This window comes from Aphidius gifuensis, linkage group LG3 (assembly GCF_014905175.1).
Source record: "Aphidius gifuensis isolate YNYX2018 linkage group LG3, ASM1490517v1, whole genome shotgun sequence".
Taxonomy (NCBI): Eukaryota; Metazoa; Arthropoda; class Insecta; order Hymenoptera; family Braconidae; genus Aphidius; species Aphidius gifuensis.
This window is the reverse complement of record NC_057790.1, coordinates 13,477,639-13,486,005: the sequence shown is the minus strand read 5'-3', so window position 1 is coordinate 13,486,005 and position 8,367 is coordinate 13,477,639. Positions and strand designations below refer to the sequence as shown.

The window sequence follows — 8,367 nt, the reverse complement described above, 5'->3', positions numbered from 1 at the left end:
GATACATATTGTTTTTGTAGTCCAACCAACTTGATTAAATAAAAAAATCCGCCCTAAATCCGTAATTGAATCAACTTTTTTTTTCATTTTCTATTCTGAAGGGTGAATGTAGCACAGCAGATACTAAATGAGCTTCATGACATGGAACAAAGATCCATAGCATCAATCAGGTAACTTTACAATATATCATGTTATAGTAAATTTTTCTTTGAGTCAATAGTTAATTTTTTAGAGATTTAGAATATGGTATAGGCCAGGTTAATTAGATGCGAACATCTGCTATTTATTTATTTATTTATTTATTTATTTTTTTATTTATTAAAATCCAACTGAAATAAAATGAATATTGGTCTTCTTTCTTTTAGTAATTTGACCAAGGTTGTGCAAACCGCGATTCAAAAATCATCAAGATATTGATCAAGTCTCTCCAGAGTTGCCCGACAGGATGCCATTTGTTAATATTGAAGATTTCAATCATTTTGAAAATAGTGATAGAATTACAAAAAAAAAATTGGTTATTTTTTTATTTTATTATGTTTTCATGAATTTTTTAGAAATAGTATTAAAAAAAACTGCAGAGTAAACAATTCAACATCGTGTCAAATAACTGGCTGCATTCTTTTGTCAAAATGTTTTTTCCGGTTTGCAGTTTCACTCATGAATTTTTTTTTTTTTTTGATTACCAATTGATTGATGACAGGTATATTTACCGGAAATCTGGGGGATTACATAGAGAATTTCGTTATTTTGTCGTTGTTTCTGCTTCTAGCTTTATGTCCGTATTTCAAGGTGAAACTGCCAAGCGAAAAAAATTTTGTCCTCTCTGAGGCATTTTTTGTACGACGTTCAAGAAGACTAGAAATACAGGAGGACTTACTCCCTATCTCGCCTGTATATAAACCGCTATATGCCGTTGAGGGAAGTGCTAGTAGCCTAACGTGCGATTTTTTTTACACGTGTCAATAAACATACCTGACAAACACTAATAGAGCATATACACATGATGTTTGTCAGAGTATGTTTGTATTGTGCGCATTGTAAAAAGCGATACAAGTCGCGCACGTTACCCGGGTACTACTAGCGCCCCTCAATTATGCGGCGACCACATAGCGGAACGGTTTTTTGAGGCAAGTTCGTCCTCCTGTATTTCTAGTCTTCTTGACTACGTTTTTCCATGCGTTTGCGGTGGTAAAGTGAACTATTATCCCACTCTCCGCTCCACACGTCTTTTTTACTTTATCGTGCGTAACTTTCATTTTACCGGAAGCGTAACTTTCATTTTACCGTAAAAATCATTTTACCGGAAGGTTTCGGTTAAAGTGAAAAGACGTGTACAGCGAAAAGTGAGATAATAATTCACTTCCACAACAAATGCGTTTAAAAAGTAGAAAAAATGCCCACGTGAGGAAAATATATGTGAGATTAGGGGGTTAAGCAGAATTTTATCAAACCCTACTTTACCCCCTAGTATCACAATATACTATTAATTATCAGCAATGCATCCAATATTTTTTATTCGTTGATAACTGAATTTTTTCTTTGTTAGACAAAGTATCTTGCTTCGATGGGAGGGTTCAGCAGCTGTCCTAAGAAGACAATTGCGCAATTCTGGAAAAAATGTTTCGATGATAAGGAAAACGTCACCCCAAATCTTATCTGGAAATACAATAAACTGTACGCCGACAGGGTTGTCCTACTCCAGGGGGGATTTTACAAATGCTGCAAAAGTAAGTAAACTGAAGAAATAATGTAGCTAAGGAATTGATGTTGCTTACCACATAATTTTTTTGGCAACTTTAATTCCTGAGCCTCATCTTTTACTTAGCTACTGCTCGTCCTTGGTATTTATTTATTCATTTAATAAATAAAATACATGTAATATTTTTTTTTATAACAAAAATTTCCAAGGAATAGCAGTAGCTAAGAAATAATAATGGCCAGAAAAATTATGTTTTAAGCAACATTAATTTCTTAGCTACATCTTCTCCTTAGTAATCTATTTATCTGTAAATAAAACACATGGAATTTATTATTAATAAATAAAACACATGGAATTTAATAAATAATAAAATTAATAAATAATAAAATTCCATGTGTTTTATTTACAGATAAATGAACTAAGGAAAAGATAACAAGAAATTAATGTTATAAAACATAATTTTCCTGGCAAAATTAATTCTTTAGCTACTGCTTCTCCTTGGAAGTTTTTGTTATAAAAAAAAATATTACATATGTATTAATAATAAAGAAAATAATATTTGAGCACCCTTCTTTGGTTTTTCAGAAGCTGTTTCACGTATTTTTAGACAACGTCAGCCTACAGATGAAGATTTCAACAAATTCATGCAATGTGCTTTCAAAAGTACCAAAAATCGTAGGGGTGAAAAACCTAAAACAGCCGGAGCAGCATAGATCAACATTTAAAAAAAAAAAAAATATTACAAAAAATTATTAATTTTTCTGTTCTATTAATTATATTATATTTAATCCATGTTATAAAATTTTCATCAAAATATACAATATATTTATTCATGTAAATTTTATTCAAAAAATTTATTTATAAAATTATATATTCATCACAAAACTATATATGTTTCTACATTTATTTCACGTTCAATCATCATGCTTTGAATTTATTTTGTGTCACCGAGCATATATTGATATTGATACAATTAATAGCTAAATCTTTAGTTTTCAAACTGCGAATAAATTGACTGGCAGAAACTACCAGTAAACTACCGGTAGATTACTGGTAAGTCTTTCCGGTATCTTCTACCAGTAATCTACCGGTAGATTACTGGTAAGATCTACCAGTAGGTCCTACCAGTAATCTACCGGTAGATTACTGGTAAGATCTACCAGTAGGTCCTACCAGTAATCTACCAGTAAGAACTACCAGTAATTTACTGGTAGGTTACTTGTAGGAATTACCGGTAGTTCCTACCAGTTATCTACCAGTAGATTACTGGTAGGTCTTACTGGTAGATTTCCAATGAAAATTACCGGTATCTACCAGTAGATTACTGGTATGTGGTTATCTGGGTGCAGTCTGCAGTCTAATTCACAGGGCATTACAATTTAGGGCTTTTTTTCACCACTCACGGCGCTTGTGAAGCTTTTGTATGTAAAATCTATATATAAAGAAAATTTTTACAAGCGCCATCAGCGGCAAAAAATAGCCCTAAATTGTAAAAAATTTGCCCTGTGAATTGGACTGCTGAATACGGGTGCTGTTCCTTATAAATTGTCGGCTAAGTGCAACGTGGAATTTTAATAAATTAATTACAATTAATGAGGGGGGCTACAAATAATTATAAATTCATTACATCGAAGTACGAATCGATTACAGTTGATTACAATCATTGTTTTTATGTCGGCCCGTCAATTGTCGGCTAACTGATTACAACCAAACTAGATTGCAAAATAAGCCGCCCCGGATTTACACGTAGCCTGGAGCCCTGGAAGAGTCAACTCTGGGGTTGTGAGTCTGCAGTCCAATTCACAGGGCAAATTTTATACAATTTAGGGCTTTTTTTTGCCGGTGACGGCGCTTGTAAAATTTTTTTTATATAGATTTCAGATACAAAAGCTCTACAAGCGCCGCCAGTGGAGGAAAAAAGACCTAAATTGTAATGCCCTGTGAATTGGACTGCTGGATTTCTTAACAGTTATTAACTGGATTTTTTACCGGTAAAAGAAATTTTTTAACCGTTTTCAACCACCAAAAAGCGAACCAACAAACCTTCCTTAGCCATTTGTCGATACCTTTTTATTTGTTTAAATTAATAATGAATAATGAAATTCTTTCGTAATAATAATTTTCTCGAATATACTTATTAAGTCATGTAATATAAACAACAACCCTTTATTAGCTTGTATATATCCTTATTAAAGATGTCCTGTATATATTGATGTCCTTTTTTGGTTAAAAATGATTTTTCACTGGTAAAAAATCCGGTTAAGGTATAACTTGCCAAAATGAAAAATAGTCTGAGGCTCATGAAATTAATAATTTAGATAAATAAAATAATAATGCATCTTTTTGTCAATTCAGTTTTTATGTTATAATACTTTTTTTTTTTTAATAATTATTCAAAGTTGACATAATTTAGAGAGGTTAAACATGGGCTCTTATGGGAGGAGGTGTTAGAAAATATCTACGAGCTTAACAAAACAATACTTGTTTTAGTCTCACCTATCCCAAAAACTAATAGATAATAAAAGAAAAAATAAGGAATTTTTTGATATCAGGATGAAATGGGCTTATAAGACTAAATCTCACGTAATTAATAAAAATATAAGCTAAAAACACGATTTTTAGCAATTTTATGAGAACAAGTATTGAGGCTCTGGCAACAGCGCATTGAAGCGGGAAAATTTAAACAACAAATTTAGCAAAATTTAGCATCCATGTTTAGCTTTTACACAGCATACACACACATACATTCATGAAATAGATATTAAGATGGCGTCAAGATCAGTGTTGCAAACTGACAAAAAAAGCACTATTGCCGGGGTCATTACGAGAAAATAAAAACTAATTAAAATTGTTTAAATTACAAGAATATGATTTATTATGCAATAAAATAGACGAAATGATAAGATTCTCTAGTAAAAAGTATTATTAATAAGACACAAACGACTGAGAAAGATCCATTTTTTTAGTTATTTGGGGTTGGCAACGCAAAAACTATCCATGTAAAAGCATAGGCAGTATATTTAGGACACGCCTCCAAAAATTTTGGCAAGTTATACCTTAAAAACGCGAAAAAAATAAAACACCGGTAAATTAACAACCCTACAACTCAACCAATATTAGTTTTTAGCCAAGGGGAATAAGTCTTTCTCTACTCTTCCTTAAATCTTCTGAATACGGGTGCTGGCAATACATAAAAATCGAAGGCGGCTTATATTTATTACTAGACGCCCGAGGAGACAGCACGAAATTTTCGTCGTAGAAAGAGATAGAAAATGAGACAGAAAGATAAAACGCGACGAAATAGGGATCTGACCTATTCACCATGGCATCTGGTGGCGCACAGTGAACTATTTCCAGACCATTGAAACTACATTGAAAAATTTTATATGGTACAGTTTGTTGACGATAGTATACTATAGTAAAATGGTCTGGAATGCGCCATATTGCCTCACAGATAAGCCTTTACACAATAAATGTGTGCGTGAGCAACCAAACTCCGCCCATAGGTCAGATCCCTATATACTTCCTAATGGTATGACCCAACCCATTTCGTGGGTTGGAATCAGGTTATTTTGGGGTTAAGTTTTTGTAAGGTTTCTTCATGGTTGGGTAACCGTTACCTGGCGGTTGCAATGTGCGCAAAAACAACTGTCTCTAACCGCGTTATATAATAATTATTCCGAGGGGGAAGTCACTCCAAAATTTAGTGTACACCAGATTACAGATTACCGGTAATCATGTAATCTTTCCAATGATTACACAAGATTTTTTTTTTTTTTGTAATCACAAAGAATCCCAGTACTTTTTTATGTTTACATTTGAAATTCAAAGATTTCAAAAAGATTACACGAGATTATTGAAGATTATTGAAGATTACACCAGATTACAAATTACCTGTAATCATGCAATATTCCTAATTATTACACAAGATTACTTTTTTTTGGTAATCACAAAGATTCACTGTAATCTTTTATGATTACACTTAAAATTCAAAGAAGAAAAAGAAAATTAATGAAAAACAAATAAAGAAAAGAAAAATTAGTATACTATACATGTGCATGTACACACGTGCATGCGCGATCTGAAAACAGAGAAGGGAAGATTACTGAGATTTTCTGTAATCATATCAAGATTACAAGAAAATTTTCACAGATTACAGATATACGACGTAAGATTACTGGTGATTACATAAAATTTTTTAAAGATTATTGATGATTATAAAAGATTACAAGAGTACTTTAGATTACATCGATTACATGATTTTTCCGTAATCATTTCTGTTCGATTACAAGAGATTATTGAAGATTCTTCTCCCGATGTACACCAGATTACACAAGTGACTTCCCCCTCGGGTTATTCTAAGGTTATGTAAACCGAAAACCAGTTTCCTGTAACCGTTATTTAACCGTTCAATAACTTTGATTGGATTTCGGTTACTTTGAGGTTTCACCAAACGATATGACCCAATCACTCTCGTAAGTTGGAATCAGGTCAGTTTGAAGTTTGTAGTTCAGCTTCTGGTTTTATTATATTTGAGTGGTTTGAAAAAGGTTTATCATCGGTCAACTAACGGTTAGTTCGAATTTGGTTATTTTTAGGTTTAAAAAGGATTTGTTTTTGGTTTTTTTTGCGCACACTCCAACCTCGAGACGGCCGTTTAATAACGGTTTATAAGGAGTTGGACCGTACCGTTAGGGCTTTCTACAAGACCGACTTTTTCCGTAAACTATTTTACCTACATTTCATTTATCGTCATTTTTTTAATTGATATGAAATATTTTTTATATATGTATAACATTGTATATAATTGATTTATTTCATTAATTTATTGCTGTAACGAGTCTTTTTATTTATTGTACAATAATATTCATTTTTTAAACAAAGATATAAACCAAGCCAATGAAACATGATGACACTCAATCCATTGACAAACAGTTATACAGTCACTTCTGAATCATCAGGGTCTATCTCATTATTAAACTCGACTAGAACACTTTTTTTTTTTTTAAATAACAATAAATATATATAATAACAATAAATCAAACTATCTTCATAATATGTCAAATTTTATATAATCAAGCATCAACGACCACGCCATTTATGAACGACCATGCGCATCACCTTCTGGAATCTGGCAGTTGACTCAGCTGACTGAGTTTCCGTTGGCTTGCCATAATTATGAATGTCAACAAAAAAAGTAATAATAATAAAAGCACGTTGATGATACGGGTTGGGTTGGGTCAAAATTTTGGAAATAGTCAGACATCTTGGTTTTCTCATGGACACACCGAATATTTTCAATGTGTGAGTTACAGAATAAATAAACTGCGCATGATTGAAATTGTGATACTGGTTATGGAAGGGGAAGCCTGAGGCTTGGGTGGAGAGAACTTGGTGGAAGTCATTCAGTAGGAAACTCAGTTAAATATAGGGATGTGCGATATCACCAATATCGATATTATCGGATATCGCAATATCAAAATCCGATATCGTTATCGAACCAATATTTTGGCGAAATAATATTGGATATTCGATAATATCGAGGTAAATTGATTTTACCAACTGTTAACAAAAAAATGGTCCGTCCATTTTTAAATTCAAAATTCATTAACTAATAATTATAGGAACTATTGAATTTCAATCGTAAGTTAATTAATAAATTGATACGTATACTTGGTTTTTGATGAAATAACTCGGATATTGCTATTACTTATTATTGAATTATTCATTCATTCATTTAATCATTGCAGATAAATTGGCGTATTAATAACAAATTATGGAAAAATTATAATAAAATTTTTAACAATGTAATTTTTTTTAATAATTATAGTACCAGAAAAAAATAATCAGACTTTCTATTTATTAATAATATTTCATTATACAATACTCAGAAAATATAATAATGAAAATGTGTAATTATTAATCAACATTTTATTGAAACATGACTATGCAATAATAAATACACAATTCCTTAATTTTTTTACTACTGATTATAGCTTCTAATGATTTTGTTATTAATAATTATTAATTATCAATTGTCAACTGTCAAGTTAAAACTCATAAGTCCACACTCATAAATTCACAGCTAATTAAATTAATACGTTTGAATATTCTTTGATCTTGATTGGCTGTGGTCATTTAAGCCACCATTAAAATTTGTTGGTAAGTAGTTTTTCAGTCGGTATATCAACCGATATTTTCGTGACGATATTCCGAAAGTGATATCGAATATCCGATATTTGACGCCTACCCATATCGAATAAATATATCGTCGATATTGGGTAAAAATATCGGGTCCTCCGATATATCGTCTGATATCGCACATCCCTAGTTAAATACTCAGTCGACTGCCAGTAGGGATGTGCGATATCGCCAATATCGATATCATCGGATATCGCGATATCAAAATACGATATCGTTATCGAACCGATATTTTGGTGAAGTAATATCGGATATTCGATAATTCGAGGTAAATTGATTTTACCAACTGTTAACAAAAAAATGGTCCGTCCATTTTTAAATTCAAAATTGATTACTAATAATTATAGGAACTATTGGAATTAAATCGTAAGTTAATTAATAAATTGATACGTATACTTGGTTTTTCATGAAATAACTCGGATATTGCTATTACTTATTATTGAATTATTCATTTATTCATTTAATCA

General features: G+C 31.6%; 1 long non-coding RNA gene across 1 annotated transcript; it reads left to right on the top strand.

Annotated features, from left to right (window-relative positions):
* Positions 1-405: 405 nt before the first annotated feature.
* Positions 406-2,425, top strand: LOC122852002. The gene is made up of 3 exons (XR_006373785.1): positions 406-514; positions 1,547-1,727; positions 2,285-2,425. It is a non-coding gene; the product is annotated as an uncharacterized LOC122852002 (long non-coding RNA).
* Positions 2,426-8,367: the final 5,942 nt, after the last annotated feature.